The 25,940-nt window shown below is 34.0% G+C and overlaps 1 long non-coding RNA gene across 2 annotated transcripts in view; it reads right to left on the bottom strand.

Annotated features, from left to right (window-relative positions):
- The window catches only part of LOC307195393, a 365,482-nt gene that overhangs the window by 176,483 nt on the left and 163,059 nt on the right, over nucleotides 1-25,940 (bottom strand). The window contains exon 2 of one of the 2 annotated variants that reach the window (XR_013830825.1): nucleotides 25,639-25,786. This is a non-coding gene — a long non-coding RNA (uncharacterized lncRNA). Of the gene's footprint in view, nucleotides 1-25,638; nucleotides 25,879-25,940 lie in introns of those variants that run through there. The other variant, XR_013830826.1, reaches the window with a different exon arrangement.

Below are 25,940 nucleotides of genomic sequence, written 5' to 3'. Positions count from 1 at the left end.
ACTTCCCAACAGACAAAAGTCCAGGATCAGATGGTTTCACAGGTGAATTCTCTCAAACATTTAGAGAAGAGTTAACACTTATCTTTCTCAAACTATTCCAAAACGTTGCAGAGGAAGGAATACTTCTGAACTTATCCTATGAGGCTAGCATCTCCCTGAAACCAACACTAGACAAAAAAAAGCAAGTTTAGGCAAATATCACTGATGAACAAACATAGAAGGAAAAACCCTCAGCAAAATATTAGCAAACAGAATTCAACAACACATTACTAACATCATACACCATGTTCAAGTGGGACTTATCCCAGGGATGCAAAGGTGACACAATAACTGCAAATCACTCAACATGATACACCACATCAACAAATTGAGAATAAAAATTATATGGTCATCTGGGCTTCCCTGGTGGCGCAGTGGTTGAGAGTCCACCTACCGATGCAGGGGACACAGGTTCGTGCCCCGGTCCGGGAAGTTCCCACATGCCGCGGAGTGGCTGGGCCAGTGAGCCATGGTCACTGAGCCTGCGCGTCCGGAGTCTGTGCTCCACAACGGGAGAAGCCACAACGGTGAGAGGCCCGTGTACCGCAAAAAAAAAAAAAAAAAAAAATTATATGGTCATCTCAATAGATGCAGAAAAAGCTTTTGAAATAATCCAGTACCCATTTATGATAAAAATGCTCAACAAAGTAAGTATAGAGGGAACATACCTCAATATAATTAAGGCCACATGTGATAAGGCCACAACTAACATTATACTCAATGGTGAAAAGCTGAAAGCATTTCCTCTAAGATAAGGGACAAGACAAGGATGCCCAGTTGCCACTTTTATTCAACAAAGTATTGGTAGTCCTAGCTGCAGCAAGCACATAAGAAATAGAAATAAAAGGAACCAAATTGTAAAGGAAAAAGTAAAAGTCTCACTGTTTGCTGATGACATGATACAATACATAGAAAATCCTAAAAATACTACCATAAACCTACTAGAACTCACCAAAAAATTTGGTAAAGTTGCAGGTTACAAAATTAATATACAGAAATCTGTTGCATTTCTATATACTAACAAAGAAAATTATCATAAAGAGAAATTAAGAAAACAATCCCACTTACAATTGCATCAAAAAGGATAAAATGCCTAGGAATAACTAACTAAGGAGGTAAAAGACTAGGAAAACTATAAGACGGTGATGAAAAAAATGAAGACAACACACAGAAATGGGAAGATATACACTGTTCATGGATTGGAAGAATTAAAATTGTTAAAATGACCATACTACCCAAGGCAATCTACAGAGTCAATCCAATCCCTATCAAAATACCAATGGCTTAGTTCACAAAACTAGAATAAATAATTCTAAAATTTGTATGGAAACATAAAAGACCCCAACTAGAAAGATCAATCTTGGGAAAGAAGACCACAGCCTGTGATATCATGCTCCTTGATGCTAAACTATACTACAAAGCTACAGTAATCAAAACAGTATAGTACTAGCACACACACACACACACACACACACACACACGCGCACACACACACACACTCACACACAAAAGACACATAAATCAATGAAACAGAATAGAGAGCCCAGAAATGAACCTACATTTATATGGGCAACTAATCTATGACAAAGGAGGAAAGAATATACAGTGGGGAAAAGATAGGCTGTTTAATAAATGGTGTTGGGAAAACTAGACAGCTACATGCAAAAGAATCAAACTGGACTACTCTCTCACACCATGCATGAAAATAAATTCAAAATGGATTAAAGACTTAAGTGTAAGACCTGAAACCATAAAATGTCTACTAGAAAACATAGGCAGCATGGTCTTTAACATCTGTCTTAATAATATGTTTTTGTGTATGTCTCCTCAGGCAAGGGAAACAAAAGCAAAAATAAACAAGTAGGACTATATCAAACTGAAAAGCTTTTGCACAGTGAAGGAAACTATCAACAAAACAAAAATGCCATCTACTAAATGGGAGAAGGTATTTGGAAACAATATATTTGATGATGAATGATTTGCAAATTGTATGAGTAACTCATGAAATTCAATATCAAAAACACAAAGAACCTAAGTTTTAAGATGGGGAGACTTTTGTGGTGATAATGTGGATTAAAAATTTAGTGGCTCACAGCATCATAGAGAAACATTGTACTTACTAAATTAAAAACATTTAAGGAACATGGTTGTAATGCGCTTGGTTGTGGTGCACACGTAACTCGTAATTGCATGAAAACTAATATTATACAAATTAAAATTTGTAATTATTAAGTTATATATTTCTTATCAAACTAATGCCAATTAGAAAAAGAAAATCTTTTAACTTGGCAACGTGCACTTTTTTGTCCCTTTGCCTTTCACCAGTTAAATTTTAGATTTCTAGTTGTTAGACAAGTTATTTTAACAGCAAATTATTTTGCAACAGGATTTTTTCTTATGAAGAAATAATCGCCAAAAATAACAAGATAGCTGAAGGAAGAAAGAGGGGTAAAGGAAAATTCTGTATAAGGCCTCTTCTGGAGTTCTGAATTTTGAAATTCTCATTCAGGACATAGGTGTAATATCTTGGAACATAACTGCAAGAAACTGAGTTTTGTGTAAGCCCAGCCAGAAAGAGAGCTTAGAGCCAGTCCTGGGGAAGTCAAAGCCAGCTTAGTTCATTCCTGGAACCTAGAGATGGAGCCATTCTGGTCTCCGGAACTTGAACTCAATAACCCGAAGTACAGTCACACACGTTTATGTTATCATAACCATATACCAAAAAAAAAAAAAAAAAAAAAAGGGCCTCTCTCTTTCCCAGGCTTTAGTGTCCTGGTGTAAAGGCAAAAGTTCTTAGATAATCATAGCTAGAAAACAGCTTCCTTCTTATCTTAGACTTTTGGAAGGATGGTGAACACACCGCATCACATAATTTCTAAAGCACATGACTTGCAAAAATGAATGGAGAGCAGAGTAGTTTGAGAGATTTTATAAGTCAACTTTGGGGGAGAAATAATTTTACAAACTACAGAACTTGGGTAGTAACTTTGTTTTATGGGTGTCATAAACATAGTTCTAATACCTTTCTATATGTTCATTATGGGTGTTGATGAATAGGTTTTTGGTTTTCTTTGTCAATAGATTAGATGAGTAATAAACTGAATGTAGCTGTCAGCCAAGTTTTTATTATATGTAATATTATTGACTTTTCAATTTTCTAACCACAAAGGATTTGACTCATAAGACACAAAGGAGGGTAAAAGACTGAAGATCCTAGGAGGCCTAAGTATGACCATATTGAGTAAATATGAAAACAAAGAGTACAGAAAGTTAAAAGTAATTTGAAATCTTCAAAAAAAATTTTTGAGGCCCAGATTCCATCTATTTTTTCACCTAAACCTTTTTATGTGAAACTTCAGAATTTCAGATGTGAAAGGAAATCTCAGATCAAATAATCATATCTGTACCAGTGTATAGGGAAAGAAAAGGCACAGGAGAATTATTTATTTTATATAAGATTATATATTTCTTAGTAATGACAATTCTAGAATGTAGCTCTTCTGGATCCCTATCTACTATTATTTTTCATATTATTTAATGTTTATTTCTATAATTACTTTTAGTGACAGGGTTGAGGGATAGCAGATCTATTGTTTATAAGGGTAGTCCATGAAAAGGAGAACAATGCTTATACACTAGTCCTTAATCAGTGACATCCAGAACACTTATTTTCTTGTTTTCTTTTTCTACTGTTTAACTTCTAGATAACCATAGCTAGAAAATAGCTTCTTTCTCATCTTAGAGTTTTGGAAGAATGGTGGACAACTGCATCATGTAGTTTCAAAATCACATTACACACAAAAATGATTGGATAGGAAGACAGTTTAACAAATTTTATAAATCATGTTTTGGGGAAAAATAATTTAAAGATGTAATTATATGATACAGAACAATATTAATTCTACCATATGATAAAGAACGGTATTAATTTTTCTTTTCTTTGAACTGCCCCATGTATTACTATAACCAACTGACCCCATACTCCATAATCTTATCTTAAAGCATACCAAATGACATCTATATACTTGTTTTTTACATTTTACTCTAAGTCCCTCATAATATGATGTTTATTCAACAGTTTTCTTCCAATACCTTACTCTTTTCCCTAGTAAAATCGGTCCTTTTTGCTTTATCGAGATATTCTCATTACTAGTCCCCTCTTAGACTTCTAGAAAGCATTCTGGTTTTTTGTGGCTGTAAGTAACTATGAAATCTAAGTGGTACACAGATGATTCAGGGTTGGCAAAACTGTCATTTAGTAACAAAGATGCTCAGGATTTTAGTGATTTAATGCAGCAAACGTTTGTCACCCACTCTGCATTTCCAATGTCAGTTGGAAGACTTCATGCATAATCACTCATGAGGGAAGCTGACCGACTAAGTGAGGGAAGCTGAGAGTGAGGCTGGGAGGCCTCATCTCAACACAAGCTTTCACAATCACTGAGGCAGGAGAAAGGAATGTGGTGAACTGTGTGGTTTTTAAAGCCATATTGTAGAAGTGATGCGTGCATTTTGACTCTCCTTTCATTGCCAAGATTAAACAATAGCTGTCTCTAACTTCAAAGAAGGATCTGCTGGGAAATGGAAACCTACTCTTTGCCTGGAGGGAAAACCAGAACATTTATGATAGCGGGTCATGTTCTATGTAATCAGACCTTAAATTCTAGTCTCACATTTTTGTGGCAGGATTCTGAGGTGACTTCAAGATTGTCTGGAGTACAGTCAGTACAATCTGCCTTTTTTATTTTTTAATTTGGGCAGAATCTGTAAATATGATATTACTCTTGTGATCAGGCTGAATTAGATGGCAAAGCTGAAAGAATTTTGCAGGTGTAATTAAAGTCCCAAACAAGTTGATTTTGAATCAGCCAAAAGGGATATTATGTTAGGCCTGTCTTAACCAAGTGATAACTCTTAAAATAGGACTGGACACTTCCTGAAGAGGGAAACTCTTTCCAGCTTTGAAGAAGTAAGACTGCCATGTTGTGAGGTGGTCAGAGAAGATTTTGGAGAGGGCCACATGGCAAGGAGCTGAGAGAGGCCTCTAGCTAACAGCTAGCCTAAACTGGAGCCTAGGAAGACACTGAGCTGAGAACCCAGCTAGATATGCCCAGACTCTGGAACCACGGACCCTGTGAGTAGTAAATACATGCTGTCTTAAGCCTTTGTATTTGTGGTAATTTGTTACACAGTAATAAAAAAAAAATAAACGTTTCCATGCTCATTAAGAATCATCTATTTTATATATTTTTTGTAATTTAATAGATTATATATTTGAGTGTAGTTTTAGTATTTTTTTAACATCTTTATTGGCGTATAATTGCTTTACAATGGTGTGTTTGTTTCTGCTTTATAACAAGTGAATCAGTTATACATATACATATGTTCCCATATCTCTTCCCTCTTGCGTCTCCCTCCCTCCCACCCTCCCTATCCCACTGCTCCAGGCAGTCACAAAGCACCAAGCTGATCTCCCTGTGCTATGCAGCTGCTTCCCACTAGCTATCTACCTTACGTTTGGTAGTGTATATATGTCCATTCCTCTCTCTCGCTTTGTCACAGCTTACCCTTCCCCCTCCCCATATCCTCAAGTCCATTCTGTAGTAGGTCTGTGTCTTTACTCCTGCCTTACCCCTAGGTTCTTCATGACATTTTCTTTTTCTTAAATTCCATATATATGTGTTAGCATACAGTATTTGTCTTTCTCTTTCTGACTTACTTCACTCTGTATGACAGACTCTAGGTCTATCCACCTCATTACAAATAGCTCAATTTCGTTTCTTTTTATGGCTGAGTAATATCTCACACCAGTCAGAATGGCCATCATCAAAAAATCTACAAACAATAAATGCTGGAGAGGGTGTGGAGAAAAGGGAACCCTCGTGCACTGTTGGTGGGAATGTAAATTGATACAGCCACTGTGGAGAACAGTATGGAGGTTCCTTAAAAAACTACAAATGGAACTACCATATGACACAGCAATCCCACTACTGGGCATATACCCTGAGAAAACCACAATTCAAAAAGAGTCATGTACCAAAATGTTCATTGCAGCTCTATTTACAATAGCCCGGAGATGGAAACAACCTAAGTGCCCATCATCGGAGGAATGGATAAAGAATATGTGGCACATATATACAATGGAATATTACTGAGCCATTAAAAGGCAAAGTAAATTCTCTTTGTCCTGAGTATGGAAAATGCTAAAATCTAAGCAGCAAGAGGAATACTGGTCTTGGAGGAGGGGCTCCTTTAAATCTCAATCCATCAGTGAGTTTGATGTTATTCTACCTGGATCTATCTGAGGACAGCAAACGTTAGTTGAAGGAATTTTTTAAAAGTCCCTTTGCAGGATTTGGTCATTATTCATTCTTCAGAGGATTTTAAATGTAAGAAGGTCTCACTTAGGATGGCCTAGGTCTACAGGTAGCAATGTGGTCTGAAATTTCCCAGTGAATTTCATTCTTGATACTGTAAGGCTCAGAGTAAGGCAGATAAAGAGCATCCGAACAGAAAAATATCAGAGGACAGTATGAATCTTAATTTCCTTGGAACTGTTTCTGGATTTATCATAAGTTTTTAGGAATGTTGCAAGGAAGTTAGTGACAGGAATAAGGACAAAAACTAACCACCCCTTTTTCTTTTCCAGCTTCGGTCAATCAAAAGAAAGCATGCTGTCAACAGCCTTCACCGCAGATATCTAGTCAAGCAGGCTCAGCCAGAGATTGATTCACAATTGAACTATGTTTTCACATGATTAACCTACTCATTCACACCTGAGCCACATTATAAGGCTGGCATGGGGAAGCTTTAACTTTTGCAGCTCATGCTCCATCAGTCCTGTGAACAGAGGCCTCATGATGACATTGCTCCCTATCTTGTGCTATTTACTAACAGAAAATTAAGTTTGGAGGGGGGAAAAAGAGGTCAACTGCTAATTTTATTGTTTAGCATTTAGTTTTGTGAAATGAATTTCATCTTTAAACATCAACTCCAAATTTGATTTTTGATTTGTAATACCTGAAAAATAAACCTATTGTCTCAAATTTAACCAGTTTAAAATTTGCAAGTGAGGAAGTGATTTGAAATAAATTGAATCTAGGGTTTCTCTTTCTTATTTATAGTGTTGGCATTTTTGTAGGGAACGTGCAATATGTGGCATTCCATAGGAAGAGGGGAGAACAATGATTCTTTCTAATTTGTTAAAATATCAACTTCATGGAAAAATCATCCTAAAATGTAATATAAAATTTTAAATTTGATTAAGTTGTTTCATCTATTACTCAAAGTTTTAAAAGCTGGAAATAAGGTTTGTTTCTCATTTAGAGTCTTCACAATGCTTTTGAGCTAAGTTAAAATTGACTGAATTAAAGACATTATACTTTAATTAAAATTGCACCCATATTGTAAGAGTAGGCTGAAGCATTAGCTGCATCTCATAATCATTTCCTTTTTTATTATATCCTTTTTTATTATATTTAAAAATGCAATAGATGCCATATAATTTCTGTTAAAAAGTAGTATGAATTGAAAGTCATTTGTGGGTATAATATTATCCTTTTTTTAATTTTTAAAAGATATCCTAATCTCTAGATCATAGTTTGAAAACTGCAGTCGTTAAGTTTGCCAACATAAGCTTTAGTTCCATTACAAAGGAAAGAAAAAATAATCCCTCAAAGGCATGCCATTTAATCCCCAGTGACTGTACAAATCATGATGTCTCACAAAACAAACAAACAAACAAAATGTCTACTTTGCTATTAGATATTGTACCCTGGCAGCCTTTGTGCTAGCACTTCTGTAAAAGTAGCCAATTCCATCCTTTTGACCAAATAAATCATTTTCTTCTTGAGGAGTGAGTTTCAGTATTACAGAACTTTTGACTTTTCACCATACCTCTAAAATGTGAAAAGATCACAGTTAGCAGTGTCAAAGCAAGTAGAAGAGGGAGGCTGTGTGATGTTCAGTGATTTCCCAAATACATTGTTCAGTGTCTAGCTACTATTTTCCATTTTATAAAAGTTATGCCATTGAGACAGCAACAAGATTTTGAATGCAGAGTTTAGTGATGGGGAAATGGCACTAACATGCTTTAGTGGGTATCATTTAACATAATTTTACATTGAACCATTGTCATGTTGGAGAATAGTTTGGCCAGCAATTAATATGATTCAGTGCATAACTAGCCAGGTTGTAATAGGAGTATACTCCAGTTCTATTTCATATTATTTTTGCTTCTACTTTGCTCCAGGTTCTTTATGTACATTTTTTTCTTTCTCTAATAATGACACTTCATGTTAGGGATCTTATCCCCCTGTTTATATCGAGGAAAGTAAAGCTTAGAAAGATTAGGTATATTCATATTCATATTCATTCATTCATTTATTCATGCATGTATAAATAAATTATCTAGTCGTGAATTTTTTGATACTTTGATTACCCAGCTATGTGTAGGGTACTGTCCCAGGTGCTAAAGAATCCTAACAGAATTCTAAATCTAGAAAACAGCAGTCCCAGGATTGTGAACAGAAAACTACTGTCTAAAGCTTGTGATTTCGAAACATCTTATTATGAAAAAGAGGCTAAGTTGAAGTTTCACTTTAGAATTAATGTGTTGAAACTGCAGTAGTCTTTGAAACCTAAGAAGAATCTCAGTAGCCAGCACATCACTTTGCTGAACTAACTTGAAGCTGTTATGTACTGTCCAGCGGAGTGCAGTAATCCTTTCTCTGCTCTTGGACTTTTTGATCTTGTTGTTAGAGATTGTGGTGTTTTGGGACTGAGTTGAGCCCAAGGTAGAGTCGCTTCAATAAAAGGCAAATGTAGAGGATTACTTCCATTTTATGACACATTGTTACTCCCAAAACTTCAGTGTGATTACTGGGATACAGTAATCAACCTGAAAAATTCACTGAAAGGCAGGAATTCTCTAGACAGAACAGCATCTCCTTTGAATCCACGTCTTTGGCACCATGTAAATGGAGTGCTCCAATGTGGAATTCCAGGCCTACTGGGAAATTCACTAAGGATTTTAAATTAAAATCAAATAAATCTTGCATTAAAAAAGACAATTTCTGTGAATATGATAGCTAAATTAACTCTTATTTCCCAGGTTGAGGAGTTCTGACAACTGCAATGCTATGATAATGCCTTTGACAGTAAACAATACTGTGAAATGAAGCAAGTCGTATTTTCTAAGTATCATAATAACGCTTTAGTGTAGCACAGATTTTAATGCATCATAAAAGAAATGATGTGCCAATATATTTTATTAAAGAGTTTAGCAGTGGGAGTAAAACTCAATTAAGGGCAAACTCATTAACACAATTTTATTTGGGCCATTATTGCTTGTAATTGTACAGTTTCTTAACTTTATCCCTCACTCTCACTCATAATTCTAGTAAGCCTTACATCTATCACGGAAGACAGTACTTCTCTGTGAAAAGCCCGTGGTCAAATTTTTCATTTGTGAAAAGACATGCGATTTCTTTTACTGCTGACATTCCCCTGATTTAAGAGAGCCGGTAGGGAATCAGATCCTTGTAATTGTGAAGATGCTTCCAACTGATCTGAGACAATAGAAGGAAAATGTAATTGTGACATATATCAATAGCTTCATGTACATGGCATAAATAATACCTGCAATTTTTGAATAGGCAGGTACCCGTGGATTTAAGCCAAATCTAGGATTTTTAGACATGTGTAAGTAGTCTGACATTCATTTGGAGCTAGTCATTTCAAAGTTGGAAATTGTACTATTTATTTGAAAATAAAATATTACGATAGTTGTGTTGGTTTTCTCAGAAGACATGTATTACTCTATTACGTCAGTACTTTTATGAAGAAATGTTAGTGTTCCTGTATTCCATATATAAAAAATTATTATTTCAGAATTTTATTATAATTTGTTATTATTATATATCTAAGCACAAAGAAAAGTACAAACCTTAACATTACAAACACCCATGTAACAACAGCCAAAAATCTAATAAACATTAAAATCTTACCTTGATAACCTCAAAATTATTTATAAGTAAACAGTTGCCACAGATAAAGTTGAGGAGATGATGTTCCCTTTGTACCTGTCCTCAATCTTATTCCTCCCCTTTCTTCACAAAAGCAACCATTATCTTGAGATTGATGTGCCTCTGTGTTGCAAAATTTTACTAGTGCTAATTGTATTCATAAGTAATATATTGGATGGTTGTGTGTGTATATGTTGAACGGCAAGGACTCTCTAGATAGAAAAAGGTCTTTTGAAGTCTTTTATGATACTATGCCATAACATGCTTATCATTCAATAGCTTGTTTCTTCATCTTGGTGTTTTTGATATATGAAGTTTTGATATATGAAGATAAGAAAAGAAGATACATAATTCTATACATATTCTTCTACTTGCTTGCTTTTCCAAATAAATTGTTTTTGTGATTTAGCATTTTATATAAACGTAAATCAAATATATTATTATTATTATTTAGAGTTTTTATTATGTTTTTCTTTATTTCCTCCCATCCTCTCCTCCTCTGGAATAGATTTTTTAGTCTCCCTTTTATTTGATTTCTTATAATAGAAAAACATTCCAACTCTATTATTTTAATGGTTACACTTAAACGTTTTAATATAAACACTTAAGTTTGCTGAATAGTCTAAAGTGTCTTTTATAAGCACACAACACAACAGACTGCTCTTAATTTCCTCTTCTTATTTTTCCAGTTATTACTGTCAATTTCATTATTGTTGTTTAAAACCCCTTAAAATTAGTGGTAGATTGCTTTTTGGAAGTAAATAATAAGATTTTCCAAAATCTTTAACTGTTTATTTGCTTATCATTGTTTATTCCATCTATATCTTTCTTTATCTTTAGTTTGTTTTCCTTGCTGAAGTATTCCTTTGTTCCTTTGTTCAGTGAAAGTATGTGAAATGTAAACTTTTGGCTTTTATGTCTGAAAAATAATCATTCAGCCTTCACATGTGAATAGTATTTATCTAATTTAGTATTAATATTGCTAACCTAGTATGGATTCCTAGACTGACAACTATTTTCTCTAAATAATTTGAGGATATTATTACTTTGTATATTAACTTCAAAAGTTTTGCTGAGCACTCTGCAATAAAGTTTATTATCATTTCTTTGAAAATAATCATCTTTTCTTTCTTATTTTTTCCTTTGGTACCTCTCCAAGATTTTTTCCTTATATCTTATACTCTGTATTTTCACTATAATATAAACAGATATGGGCTTATTACTTATACATGCTGATTGGTTTTCTGTGTGCTTTTCATTCTGAGGACTAATGTATTTTTTTTCTTTATAAATTCTGGAATTTTTCATTTATTATGGCTTTGAAAATATCGTCTCACCTTTTAACTCTATTCTCTACTTCTGGAACTCTTTATTAGTTATATGTTGAAACTTCTTAACTTTTCTTTAATGTCTCTTAACAGCTCCTTTATATTTTCCAAGGTTTTATTTATGTTGTATTTTTTTCTATTTCTTTAAATCTAACTTCCCATTTTATAATTCTTTCTTCAGTTTTGTCTAGTCTACCCATAGAAACTATTAACAACTTTTTAAAAAAAAAATCAATGCCTTTAATTTTCATCCTATAAATTTTGTTTGTTCATCCTATAGTTCCCAAAATGAACTATTTTTTTCCTGTATGGATTATAGTTCTTCTCATCCTTTCTTTGAACATTTTCAAAGTGCTAAAATTCCCCTGGGTGGTTCTATTCTCTGTCATTCTTAAAGTATGAGTTTTTTCTTTTGTTCTCTTTGATTTTGCTCTTTTTCTTTTTCTCATAGTTGTTTACTCTCTGTTCTGGGCAATTTGCTTCTTATCTCATCCCCAGTGTAAGTCACTTGTTTGCTCTGGTGATTTTCTCTTGCTTTAAATTGCAGTGGTATTCCAGTGGGGCTTCTCCATGTTCATCATGAGTTTTTGAATGCCATCCATCCTGTACCAGTTTTTAGGTCAATTTTGGGGCTGACTTTTTTGTGTGTCTAATTAGATAACATGATTTTAGATTCCATATTTAATGGTAACAGCTTGGAGTCTCATCTTTCACTGGATGCTTCTTTTATTTCTTCCCATAAAATTAACAGTAGGAAAAGTATCTTTAAAATGGTTTTACAACCAGGCACCTGTGAGAATTCATGTAACCGTCTAGGTGATAACAGTTTCCAGTAACTTATATGATCTATTCTGTTTAGTACCTGATGAAATTTCCAGCCTTGAATTCTTTCCTTATCATTGAGATTGTCTTTTCCTCTTTTTAAACTCTACTGTATATTTGAATTATTTTGGCATTCGACAAGAGACTACTTTTATTAGCTTGGTGGACCATAGTGACCAGAAGTCTCTCTGAAACTTAAAACCCCTTACTGGAACTTTGTGTGCTCAACCATCTACTTTTAATACCCCAGTTTTACACATAATTCAAAATACTCCCTCAAAAACTTGTCCTGATCTTTCTAACATCTAATTTATATATTTTCTATAGACATAATTAGCAGAATACAGTCACAGGGCAATGAAAATCTCAAAAATAACATGAATAAATGTGTACTGGGGATTGTTATAGTTATGATGATATTAGAAAATATTAAAAATGACACCTGGTGTTTCCCTAATCAATTATCATTTTTAAAGCACATTCACAGACATACCTTTTAAAAACTTGATATCCAAATAACATTGTGAGATATACAGGCAAAAATAAAGTCAGAGCTTTGGCATTTAAATATCTGTCCAAGTTCATAATGTTATCAGATTCAGGGCTGGTATTAGAGTCCTTTCCAACATATGATTTGAAATTTAGTGTTTTTATAAATTTTTAAATGCTGCTTAAGTAAAATATCTGATTTTAAACACTGAAAGCCAAAATTTTAATTTTATCTTCAAATATAATACTGATCACTCTCAGGAGACAAACTGAACATTTATTCACTAAAAGTCAAACTTTGATACCATAGCCAAGCCTAATTTATGCTCAGGCTCATTTTCCATTTGTCGATTGTAATGCAGATAATCTTGCCTCTTATTGTTATCCTGATTAATTGCTTGCTTATCTGGCAGTTCCTTCTGTTAGTTTGCACCCTTTCCTTTTTCAACTTTCAGGTGTAATTGTTCACACTTTTTCTGCTTAAAGCTCACTGGACAAGGGGAAACAAAAGACTAGCGTTCTGTTTTGTACCAGCTGGAAAGCAAAATTGATTCTCAGGGACAAGGTGAATATGAGTCACGTATTGAAACTAGGTAGTTTCTAATTTCATGTCTTGATGTTTCAAATGTTTGAAAAGGGTCTGAGATTAAGTATAAATATAAGTAAACAACACATTCAAGTTTTTCATATTTTATTTTATTTTTTTTAAGTCCTTTTTTGTGAATGCCAGTTTGCATTAGGTTTCTTTTTTTTTGGTCACGGCATTTTTTTTTTTTTTTTTTTGCCATGCCGTTAGGTTTTTTTTTTGGCCACACCTGGTGGGGGGGTCTTAGTTCCCCAACCAGGGATAGAAGCCACAACCCCTACAGTGGAAGTGTGGAGTCTTAACCACTGGACCACCAGGGAAGTCCTTGTATTTTAAATAAATAAATTAGTCTTATCACCATTTTGTTACAGATCACAGTAATTAACTGGAATATAACCACCCACTCTCACAAGTCAGAATAAAAATTAAAATTTTTACTTGCAACTCTGAATAGCAATAATTACCAAAATGGTAACAGTATCAATCGGTTTGGTTTTGGTATGTTAATTATTTATCATATTATTTCATCATTATTTATCCAACACTTAGTGCATATTAGGCACAGAGTCAGGCACTGAGTGTGAAGAGATGAACAAAGCTTAGCATCTGTCCCTTGCTCAGATTCATGTAGTGTGTCTCAGGGTGTGGCTGGAGAATTACTTGCCTCAGAATCTACTTGGTGTATTCATTTAAAATGCAGATTCCAAACCATAATTCGAAAAGATACATACACCCCAATGTTCACTGCACCACTATTTACAATAGACAAGACATGGAAGCAACTTAAACATCCATCAACAGATGAATGGATAAAGAAGATGCGGTAAATATATACAATGGAATATTACTCTGCCATAAAAAAGAACAAAATAATGCCATTTACAGCAACATGGATGGACCTAGAGATTGTCATACTGAGTAAGTCAGACACAGAAAGACAGATACCATATGATATCACTTACATGTGGAATCTAAAAAAAGGGTACAAATGAACTTATTTACAAAACAGAAATAGAGTCAGAGATGTAGAAAACAAACTTATGGTTACCAAGGGATAAGGGATAAGTTGGGAGATTGGGATTGGCATGTACATCTACTATATATAAAATAGATTACTAATAAGAACCTACTGTGTAGCACAGGGACCTCTACTCAATACTCCGTAATGGCCTATATGGGAAAAGAATCTAAAAAAGAGTGGTATATATATATGTATAACTGATTCACTTTGCTGTACACCTGAAACTGACACAAAAGTGTAAATCAGCTATACTCCAATAAGAAATATAAAAAATAAAATGCAGGTACCTACACATCAGCTCAAAATTATGACTGAGAATTTGGGGAGGTTTCGCTGTGGAATATTTCTGGTTTGAGATGCATTGTTCCACTGGATTCAGAGTCAAAATATTCAGATTTAGTTAGTTCATTTTTATTAAACTGTCCTCCAAAATTCAATATTTGAATTTTTCTGACCCACCTGTGCTATTTATTTCTTTCAAATTGAGCAATTTGAAATAAATTAAAATTTTTAAGTAACATGATTGTAATAATTATATTACCACAGTGCCTTTTAGTATAAAGGAATAATGTCCATTCATACAAGTATCATAGTAATAGCAAGTAGTAATAGCAATGTGTTTTAGGATATAGTATGCATCTGTGTGTATACTGCCTCATATAATTCTCAACAATTCTATAAAAAAGAAATTATTACCTCAATTTATATTTGATGAATCTAAGCCTTGGAAATAAAGTAAATGTTTGATTCTTGGTCTTTATAACTCCAAAGCTTTTCTCTTCACTGCTGAGCTGTTATTATGCATTATACACGTTCCCAGGTACTGACTGGATAGAAAAGTTGCCTAAATCCATCTTGAGCATTAGCAGAGCCACCCAGTGTAAGTTTGCTGCACTCAGATAAGGTGTATCAGTTACAAGATGAAGGAAGATTTATTCATATAAAAATAACACTGAAAATCTAATAGACAATGAAATTGAACAAATAACTTGAATGTCATTTCATCTAATCAATCATTACATGTGGGCATAGGCTTATTATTTGAAATACTTGATTGTTTTCTATTCATTCCTAAATCATTTTATCTAAAATAATGAAAAGTATTTTGATCATTTTGTAAATTCTGGTTCCCCAAGAAAAATAGAAGTTCAAGGGGATAAAAATACTAATTAGAAATGTAACATAAATTATAATTCTAAACTCTAATGATTGTACATAAAGTTTTGTTAATTATAGAGGTTCCCCCAGACATTTAGCGAAGTTGATTAGAATCACTTGTAGACATGAGAATGCTCATACAATCAAATGAAAGTAAGTATGGTATTTTAATTATCCACACCTGCAAACATTTGAAGAAAAACAGCCAGGGATTTTTTTTTTTCAAGTGTAGAAAATAAACATCAAACTTGTGTTCAGTCTGAAATTTCAAATAAGTCTTCCAAGCTTTATTCTTTATGAGGCATAAAAACAAGTATTTCTCAATAATTCCATGTAAAATATTTTCCTATTTGATTTATTTTTCTCTGTCACTTCTCCATCCCTTCCACTTGCCACTTTGCTGTTAGTGTTATCTTTCTACAACTATGTTTTGATTTTTTTTTTAAGCCACTAGTACTATACCATTTCCTGTAGAAGAATCTGTAATATTTTGGCATAGTATACGCAATCATTCAGAAATTGGGTCCAAACTTAAGTTTAAAACTCTTTGGTAGCCATTTATACTCACTGTGCTACAAATTCAATTCTAGATCCCTCTAGAGAGGGGTCCATAAACCAGCATCACTGGCATCCCCGGGAGCTTGATAAACATTCAGAAAATCAGCACCACTCCAAACCTCCTGCACTTTAACAGCTCCCCAGGTGACTTAGTTGAAAAATACTGATAGACAAGTCTCAAAATGTTATGGAGGATGTTCTTTCCACTTCTGCGGGTGGGGGGCGGGCAGGGGGCTGTCTTAAGGACCATTTTAAGGAAAAGAAACTCATTTAAACTAGCTAGGAAATTACTGAAAAGATACAGAATTGTCATAAGATCCAAGCCAAAGATACAGCTGGATCTGACCAGGGACTTGAATTACCTGTCTGCTTTTCTGAGCCCCAGAAGTTCAGGCTGATTGGTTTCCCATTTACTTCTCTTTGTAGCTTTTTCCTTCTTTTCTGCAGTCTAGATTTTCTACTTTTATTTTCAGAAAATAGCCTTTCTATTTATAGATATATGCTTCCCCCCATTCTCTATTTCTCAAATCTTAAGTGCTCTGACTCATGCTGTCCTAAATCCTAATTCTTAGGAGAAAGACTCAATCAGATCCATTTGAGGGCCAATATCCACCCTTGTCTAATCAACAATGGCAGGCTGGTTGGAGAGGTCATGGTCACTTCAAACTAACATGAGAGGTAAACCCAAAATGCTATAAAGAACTGTAGGTAATAATTAGTTCACACAGAAGGTAGTGTGACCTGGACACAGTCCCCTCCTCCAGTGCCCAGCCCCAATCTATAGGAGCATTTTCAAAACACCATCATTTTCCCCCAAACATAGCCAGGCCCACACGTGAAACGTCTCTGCCTGCCGAGGGAAGCCAGCTTCAGTCTCCAGGTTCAGGGCTATTATGTTGAGCTGGTCACATGATATGGTAATGGACACTCAAGACTCCAACAATAAAGCCAGGTGTATCACCAATCTCGATGTTCACACAAAACAATCCTGATAAGTCCTGACAAGCTGGTGAAGCATGTCCCATTGCTCTGAATACCCGCAACAACATTATTAATCAACAACAGAGAACATTCTCTGGGTCACAGTCCTGGGGGTTGAGCAAGAATCAATCCTGTTTGCAGATACCCCTGGAGCCATTCAAAGATTGACCAATCAGACTTGCTGTATTAACTCTTTCCTCACAATAACATTATCAATAAGGCCTTCTCGTATATATGTAGTACTCCCTAAAAATATTTTTTTCTCCATGACACTTGTCATCATCTGAAATTTCTTGTGTTTCTTGATAGTCTTCTCTCAAGTAAAGACCTAAGAGGGCAGAGATTTTTCTCTCTCTCTCTCCTATCTTTTGTGTCCCCAGGACCCTAGATGTTCAATAAATATTTGTTGAATGAGTTAATGAACATAGCATTTTTTATGTCCTTTAAACTATTTTTCCCTTTCTTTTCTTTATTGAGATAAAATTGACAAATTTTATCAGTTTACAAATACTTTCTCTATTTACTAAGTTGTCTTTTCATTCTTTAGATTGTTTTCCTTGCTGTGCAAAAGCGTTTAATTTAATGTATTCCTACTTTTTATTTTTCTTGTCTATGCTTTTGCTGTCATACCCAAGAAATTATTTTCAAAACCAATGTCAAGGTTTAACCTTATGTTTTCTTCTAGTCATTTTACAATTTCAGGTCTTATGTTTAAGTCTTTAATCCATTTGAGTTAATTTTTGTGTATGGTAGAGATGAGGTACAGTTTCATTTTTTGCACGTGGATATCCAGCTGTTCCAACAATATTTGTTAAAGAGACTATCCTTTCCCCATTGTGTCACCATTGTCAAATTTCAGTTCACTGTATATGTGTGGATTTAATTCTGGGGCATCTATTCTGGTATATATGTTTGTCTTTATGCCAGTACCATACTATTTTAAATACTCTAACTTTGCAATATGTTTTGAAATTAGAAATGTGATGCTTCCAGTTTTCTTCTCAAGAAAACATTGGCTATTCTGGGTCTTTTGTGGTTCCATATGACTTTAAGGATTTTTTAAATATTTCCATAAAACAATTATTTGGGATTTTGATGGGGAGAGCATTGAATCTGTAGATTGCTTTAGGTAGTTTAGACATTTTAACAAAATTAATTCTTCAAATCCATGAACAAAGAATGCCTTGTGATTAGTTTTTAATACCTTCAGAAACTTCCATTATAATGCATAACTGATCCCTAAAATTTCATACTGCTAATGTATTCAGAATATATTTATGTCCACACACTCAGTGGGATAAAAAAAGTCATACTATTCTATTCTTTTAAGGAACTAAAATAAAAATCTGACCCTAGATCTGAGTTCCTTCCCTGAAAGTCCAATATTTGTCAATATTAGTTCTCTTCTCCCAGCATTAAGCAAGGTCACTGAAATTTCAGTAGGCTTGGGCAGTACAGCATAAGTTTTCAGGCTAGAAACCTGTCTGTTTGGGTTCAAATCATGTCTCTGCCACTTGGTTACTTGTGTGATCTTGAGCAAAGAATGTAGTATTTCTTTGTCTTAGTTTCTCTGGTTGTGAAATGGGGTTAATGCTAATCTAATAGTATTTGGTTGTGAGAATTAGGTATGTTTATGTGTACAATGCATAGTAAATGTCAGTGTGTGTTAGGCTTTTTTGTCAGTCCACAGGTTGCCAACAAGAAAACAATTTCTCAGCTTGTATGGCCATTTATAATCTGGTAGATTGGCTACTACTGCACCAATTGTGTTGCATGGATACCATTGGAAACCTCAGTGCCTAAATACTTTGTTTTCCTTAATGAATAATCAATGCTTGCTTGCAAGCTCTGTGGGCTGCTGCCACTAAGTGGTATATAGATCTTACTATTCTGAACCCCTCAACTTCTGTCTCCTTCCTCAATTTGGAAAAAGTCTTCCTTTCTCTCACCTTGCTCCCCAAAGCGCTTCTCTTTCTCCTACCCAGACACATGGCATCACTTCTTCAGAGTCCCCAAGTTTTTAAAGTCTTCTGACACTCTCCATAATTCCTCCTACAAAACATCCTGAGGCATGACATTTCAAAGGGCCTGCTTAGAATACACCTACTTTGAACAGGAATGAAGGGGAAATAAGGAGGAAAACACAAATTGATATCTCAAAAATGATTCTGCCATGTTGAAATTGTCACTCTATATTTTTTCCTTTTTAGTGTAATTTTAGCAATCAGTAGCTGAGTTACAGCCACACTTTAATATATGCTTTAATTTACCTCATACTATTAGGAGATAATTTCCTGCATCCAATCATATTAATTTTTAAAATAAACTAAGCATAGTAAAAGAGGATCTTAAGATCATTAATGAACTAATGGGGAAGATTACACTATAGAGACATAAGAGCATAAAGTAGATAGGAGTAAGAGTCACAGAGTCAGACAGATGTGGAATTGAATGCCGATTGTTCCAATTAACTAGGCACTTACTAACTCCTGACCTTTGGAAACTGAGTTGCCTTACTTTTAAAATGGAATAAGGCAAATCGATAAAGATAGACTGCAGATTAGTGCTTGCAGGGGACTGTGGGTAGGAGGAGAAACTGACCCTGAAGCAGAACAAGAGAATTTTAGGGGGTGGTCAAAATATTCTGTAACTTGATTAGGGTGATTAGACAAAACTAATTAAACCAGATGCCTGAAATGAGTGAATGTTACTATATGCAAATTATAGCAAAATAAACCTCATTTAAAAGAAATGAGATGATGACACATTTTTAGGGAAGTATCTGACTCCAAGTGATCACTTAATGAATATTAGCTTGTGCTATTATTACTTAGGATTCTCATAAGAAATGATATTCACCTTAGATATTTTTAAAGTTTTGTTATAACACGCCAAGTACATAACTATAGGAAATCAGGAGGCAATAGCATTGTCCCTCAAATCTATGCATATGGAGAACTGAATAGAAGGACATGGTGTTGAGAGTGGAGCAAAGAAGGTGGAAGTAAAAAACAAGAAAAACAGAGAACAATTAGATCATTACTTGCTTTCTCTCTTTAGCTATACGAATGATTTGTGGTTTCTCTATCACTGGATGTCTGGGAAGTGGACCTCTCTGCCACCTTTTTTATACAATGGTTTCTTTTGATTGTCCGATTTAAGCTGTCTTCTAGATCAAAGCCAGAAATCCAGGGCTTCCTTTTAAAGTGATTATAAAAGGAAAAAGGAATGAGATACTAATATTATACTAAGCTACTTATTCAGAACTTAACTGAAGTGTGTAATTGCAGTATTCTGGAATATATAATATATTCAATGCTTCTGTAATTCTAGGGGTTTTGAATAACTTTCTGTAAAATTAGTGTGTTTATTTGGGGACTGGTTCAGTTTAATAGACACAAAAAATTTATAACCCCCTTCAGTGAGAATTCACATCATTTTTTAGATAGTTTGAGACCTTTTGCTGGCTAACAACCAATACACAGTTGGTTTACAAGTAGAAGAACAAGCAAGCCAGACACTTTCTTAGGCTCATCCTAAATTGCCTCTACCTGGCCATTGGCTACTTGTTTATTCATCATTATTTGGAAACTGGAGTTCTCTTGGGAATATTTGAACAGGAGCATAAATACTTAAACTGAGGTGTGTTTAATTATAACTATCTTTGAATTTCAGCTCTGCTAAATCACTAGATATATGACCTTGGACAAGTTACTTAACAATTCTGAACTTCAATTTCCTCTCTGCAATATTGGAGGAATTACTGTACCTCCTTCTAGCGTTGTGAGGATTAAATCTTATATATCAAGTAAAGTGCTCAACAAAATGCCTACAGGTAAGAACTCAGTCAGTATTCTGAATGTATTATTTTTTTATTTAAATAATTTGATGACGTTAGGGAAAGAAGCTCTAGCCCCAAAATTTGGAAGAAAAGCAAACTTGATATGTGAATACTACTTTCCAAATTACATTTGTTTTCTCTGTCTCTTCCTGTATACGTCTTTTCATCTCACAGGGGTGAGGAATTTATGCCATTAAAATGAGTGGGTTTGGGGGGAGAAAATATGTATACAAAGAATACCAATAAGTAACATTTATGGAGCACTTATTCACTCCAGCCCTACTTAAGCAATTTTTGTGTGCTTAATAAATTAAACCTCACAACTCTAAGAAGCTAAGCACTATCATTATGTCCCTTTCAAAGATGAGGAGACTAAGGTTTTACACAGGTAGTTTGTTCAGGTTACACAAGTATAATATGGCTCAAAGAGTCTTTGATTTTAGAAATGGCTTCTGGAAATAGAAAGTTAAAATTATGGTGTGTGTGTGCATAATTATTTGTTATTATTAAAATAGCACCCTGACCTTCTTCCTTCCTCCACTGTTTTTCTTTTTCTATTATTTATGATGTGCTTATTATATTCCATGGACAGTAACAGAGAGCTCCCATATATTACCTCATTTGATAGGCATGAGTAAATGAGGTCAGAATTACTCTATTTGCAGATGAGAAAACTGACACTGAAACTTGCCCAGGCTTATTAAGAGACAGTACCAGGATTCCCACATCAGCCTGCTCGCACAGTCCGATGTTACCTGGTGTATCACTAAAGGATGTGATTGAAATGCTGTCTGACCACTGTTCTTACATGACATGACATTGGAGACACAACTGGGAAAAATATTGCCAATTTCATTCATTCACAGGAAACAAAATTGTAAGATGGTGGTTAAACTGGTAGCTATGTAATTATTATTATAAATCTTATGCTCAATAATTTCTAGGCCTCAAAACAATTACTTTTCTATCAAAATGCACCACTAGAGAAGTAGATTTAAGTGTCTGGTTCTATGTCTCTGCACAATGTCACCTGTTTCTATCTCTGACTTTACCTTCCTTCTCTATTAGATTGGATTCAAATATTGCTACAGGGAGATAGACTCTCAGAGACTTATTATCTTCCTTTCTCCAATGCCCTCAAGGGTGCTGTGGAACAAGCCCTGACACCTGCTTATTACCTCCACAGGCCTCATATGATTGGGAACTACTGCACATTCACATACCACCACAGACACACACATACACACATGCAGACACACACTTATGTATACGTTTGCTATTCTTTTTTTCAACTGGGCAAGATAACATAAAGAAACTTTACTTCTAAAAATGACTGCAGATTTCACTTTTATCATATAAAATGAAAGAATGTCTGATAAAATGCCTCCCTGTTCCCTTGAATTTTCTGTCATTTCCACCTTGACCTAAATTCTATAATCCTTTACCACTTGACTCATCCCTGTTGATATACTGTCAAGTAGATAATTCCCTCAAAAGTGTCAAAAATATCTAGTGCCTAGTGTTTTATTTCTTTGTTCTCGTCAAGAAAAACAAAGGTCACTCTTACTTAACACCAGACCTTAGAGCTCACATTTTATGGTCTGAAGCTTTAGTCAAATTTAGGTTTCATTTTAGACTTTTTACTACTTAGCTTAATAACTTTATATTACACATTTAAAAAGATATTCCTTGTTTATAAACTTCACATAATATCAACAGGCTTTCTGTTATGAAATATTGAAAAAAATGAAATAATTTAATTCCTTATACTTCCTTACCTGATTCACCTTCCTAAGTTTTTGCCATTATATTCTTTAATTTTTTCTTATTATAATATTTTAATCCTTTAGATACAGTTGAATTGTATTTAGCAATCAAATATGCTTCCACCACTTTCTATTGATTTATAAAATTTAGATAAAATCTATTAACTGTATACTAAGAAAGATATACACTATTCATAAAAACTCGTCGCATTAATATTCTCTCTTATCTCAAGTTCCACCTTTTTTTCTGTTTTTTTTTTTTTTTTTTTTTTGGTTAGCTATCCTAATTGTGGTCATTGCACTTTCCTGGCTAAGTGTATTTCATATGAAGAAAGAATATGTGATATGGCTTTTTCCTGCCACCTTGGCCCAGTTGTCCACACGTCAAGTTTTCACTTAGAAAAATTTTACTCTTCTTTAGCAATTCTCGTTCTGCTCTAAACTCCTTGAAATGGCTGCAGAAACTATTTCACACATATGTTTACTCTTCGTGGAATTTCCCAGGGCTTATGTGAGCTCCATAAAAACTTTAAGTGGTTGACAATTATAATTTTTTTTATTACTGAAACTATCAGTGAAATTGCTGTGACCCTAGAATACTAAAGCAGTGTGTCCTTTACGAGAGAGATATTAATTAGTGTTATGTTTTTGGTAAAAACATCTTTAAATTATCCGTATGTTAACATGAGAAAACTACAAAATGGCAGTGCCTTTTCCTTATGTCTCTTAATTTGAGGCACTTAAACCAAAGCAACTAAAATGACAGGATTTTGAAATAGTTTATTGTTCTTGCAGTCTAACCCGAGAACATATTTTAGGGATTGTCACATAGTAAATGCTCAAAAATCTCAGCTGTAATTTTTATCATGACAGAAGGAATAATTGTGCTTCAAAGCAAAATGTTGTGGTGGTAGACAACATACAGATCTTCCAAACATTTTCCTGTACTAACTGAATTATAGTTTAGTATCTTTCTCTACCAAGAGAAGGGCAGTGATTTGCTGTAAAGAATAAAGAAAAAATTATGCACTTCACATGGAATTGTTGAATGGGTTATCTAGATAATCACCTCCCTCTCTTTGCATCAGAGGTAGAAGCTGATCTGAGTACTGCATTAGACACACTGATCAAGTTCTTGTTTCCAAACCTTATCACTCTATCACGTATATGTTTTAGAACTTTTGAAAAAGTGTCTGGCGGGAAGTTGAGTTGGTATAGATCAATAGAGAAAAGAAGTGTGCCAGTGGGAAGGTTATAGAGGTGTTTCATATTTTGAACATATGTGTAGGGGCTTTTCACTGTCAGTGTTTTCACTGAAGATTAGATGGGAGAGAACTGTGATTTATACCAAGAGTAACATGTACCAAGAGTACATGTTACTATAACTAAAGAAAGACTCTTCGTCCACTTCATGCAACTTGGTGGGACACATTTTATCTCAGGACGCTAGAAATGATAATGACTTTCTGAATTTGCCTTTTGTGTAAAATGCAGAATTAAGTTCATTTCATCTAGATACTGATAGATACGATTTGCCTTCCTAAACTGGGAGAAGTAACAGGGATTCTCTTTTTAACATGTATTACACATTTAACATAGGCTCTTATGTTGTATGATTTAGTGATTTTCTGTGGTGGGCAAAGCAATGGGTCAGCAAATATCTGTGCCTCTACTTACAAGCAAAAGTGTACAAGCAAACTGCAAATAATTAGTCTTAAACTGATGTATGTCTTAGCCTGGATGTAGACAAAAGTAATATATTCTTCCATCAATATTTTTTTTTCATCAGGATATACGTAATGTGAAACTTTGAAGCAGAATTTAAAATTTAGAAAAGCTAAAATATTTGAATAATTCTCTCTATAAATTTCTTCTTAAAATGAAAAAACAAGTTATCGAACATAGAACTCCAAACTTCTCTATTTCTATTAGCTACATGAATTTTGAAGGTAGTATTAAATAAAACAGATAATGTCAAGAAAATAGTCTGATATTGGGTTTTGCCAAGAGCTATAAATTAATGCTATAGAAGGATAGGCTTTTTTTTTTTTCTTTCTTAAGTAAGAAAAGTAGGCCAGTGAGAAGATGTGGAAAACAAGAACAAGAAAAACAAAACTTAAATATTTGACATATTTGGGACAAGGTATTCTTGATGGACCATTGTCTTGGCTTGTTTGCTGACCCACATAGTACCTAATATCAGTCAGAGAGAAAGTCTTCTGAATACAACCCCATTTATGAATACTTCTCCCCAGCACTCTGGCAATGGTTAGGAAAGATTTGACTTATTCACTCAGAATTATTGTCTATTCTATCATTTTTTTCCCTGTTCAAATCATGTATTCAGTATTTCCACAAATACAAATTTAAAATTGCAAATAGGGACTTGAACGCACTGGTCTGGATATGGGTATATATTCTACATAGATCCAATCTATTGGTAAGAATTACTGTTTCCACAGAAATTCAGCATAAAAATACCATAAATATAGATCTATGTGAAAAAATTCTGATACAAGACACATCTCTGTTCATAGTACACCTGATCCCAACGAATCCTGTGAAATTATGAAATTGCTGATCCAACAGAGCATTTCAATACAGTTGAACATTTAGTTTTACCCAAATAATTGGAAAAATGTTCTTATTCAGGTGGGTATTTTGATGTCATTTGGATATAATCTATATTATAATATCAATTCTAAACATTGTCAAGGCTGTGTGATATAATAGGGTTCAGATAAAAATTATAAAATACCAGTAAATTACTAGATGTTTTGTCTAAAGAAATCTAAGAGTGCATATATTTACAAGCATTCAGTCAATAATTCTAGTTTTTAAATTTTCATCTAGATAGTTAACATTAATTACTGAAACTTTAATTCAACATATTGTGTACTAGGTTTTTTGAGAGAGAGAAAATGGATTAAACAATAGTGATTTAGAACTATTTTCATTAAATACTTTTTATTTTAAATTACTTTGTATATCATTTGAAATGCTATAAATAAATAAGTATTTTACCTTTAAGTACATGCCTTCCTGTAGACAAGTTTTTGTGTATTAATATCACTAGCAAAGATAATCCTGAAGGATGAATCTTTTGTTCCTTGTATCATAGTTTTCCTTTAATTTCAATGTGAAAAGCCAAACTTGCACTGTAATACAGGACCTGACAAGAAAAGAAAAACATGTGCAATGATTTTATTTGTGATTCTATTTCCTAAATTGCATTAGCTGCAACATAAAACCTTTTACACAAAACATCAAAAGAACTTTATTTTAACAATTAAAACTTTAATGAAATAAAGCACTCCCAGAATGAA

Source organism: Stenella coeruleoalba (assembly GCF_951394435.1).
Source record: "Stenella coeruleoalba genome assembly, chromosome: 12".
NCBI classification, from domain to species: domain Eukaryota; kingdom Metazoa; phylum Chordata; class Mammalia; order Artiodactyla; family Delphinidae; genus Stenella; species Stenella coeruleoalba.
This window is presented reverse-complemented; position numbering and strand designations above follow the sequence as displayed.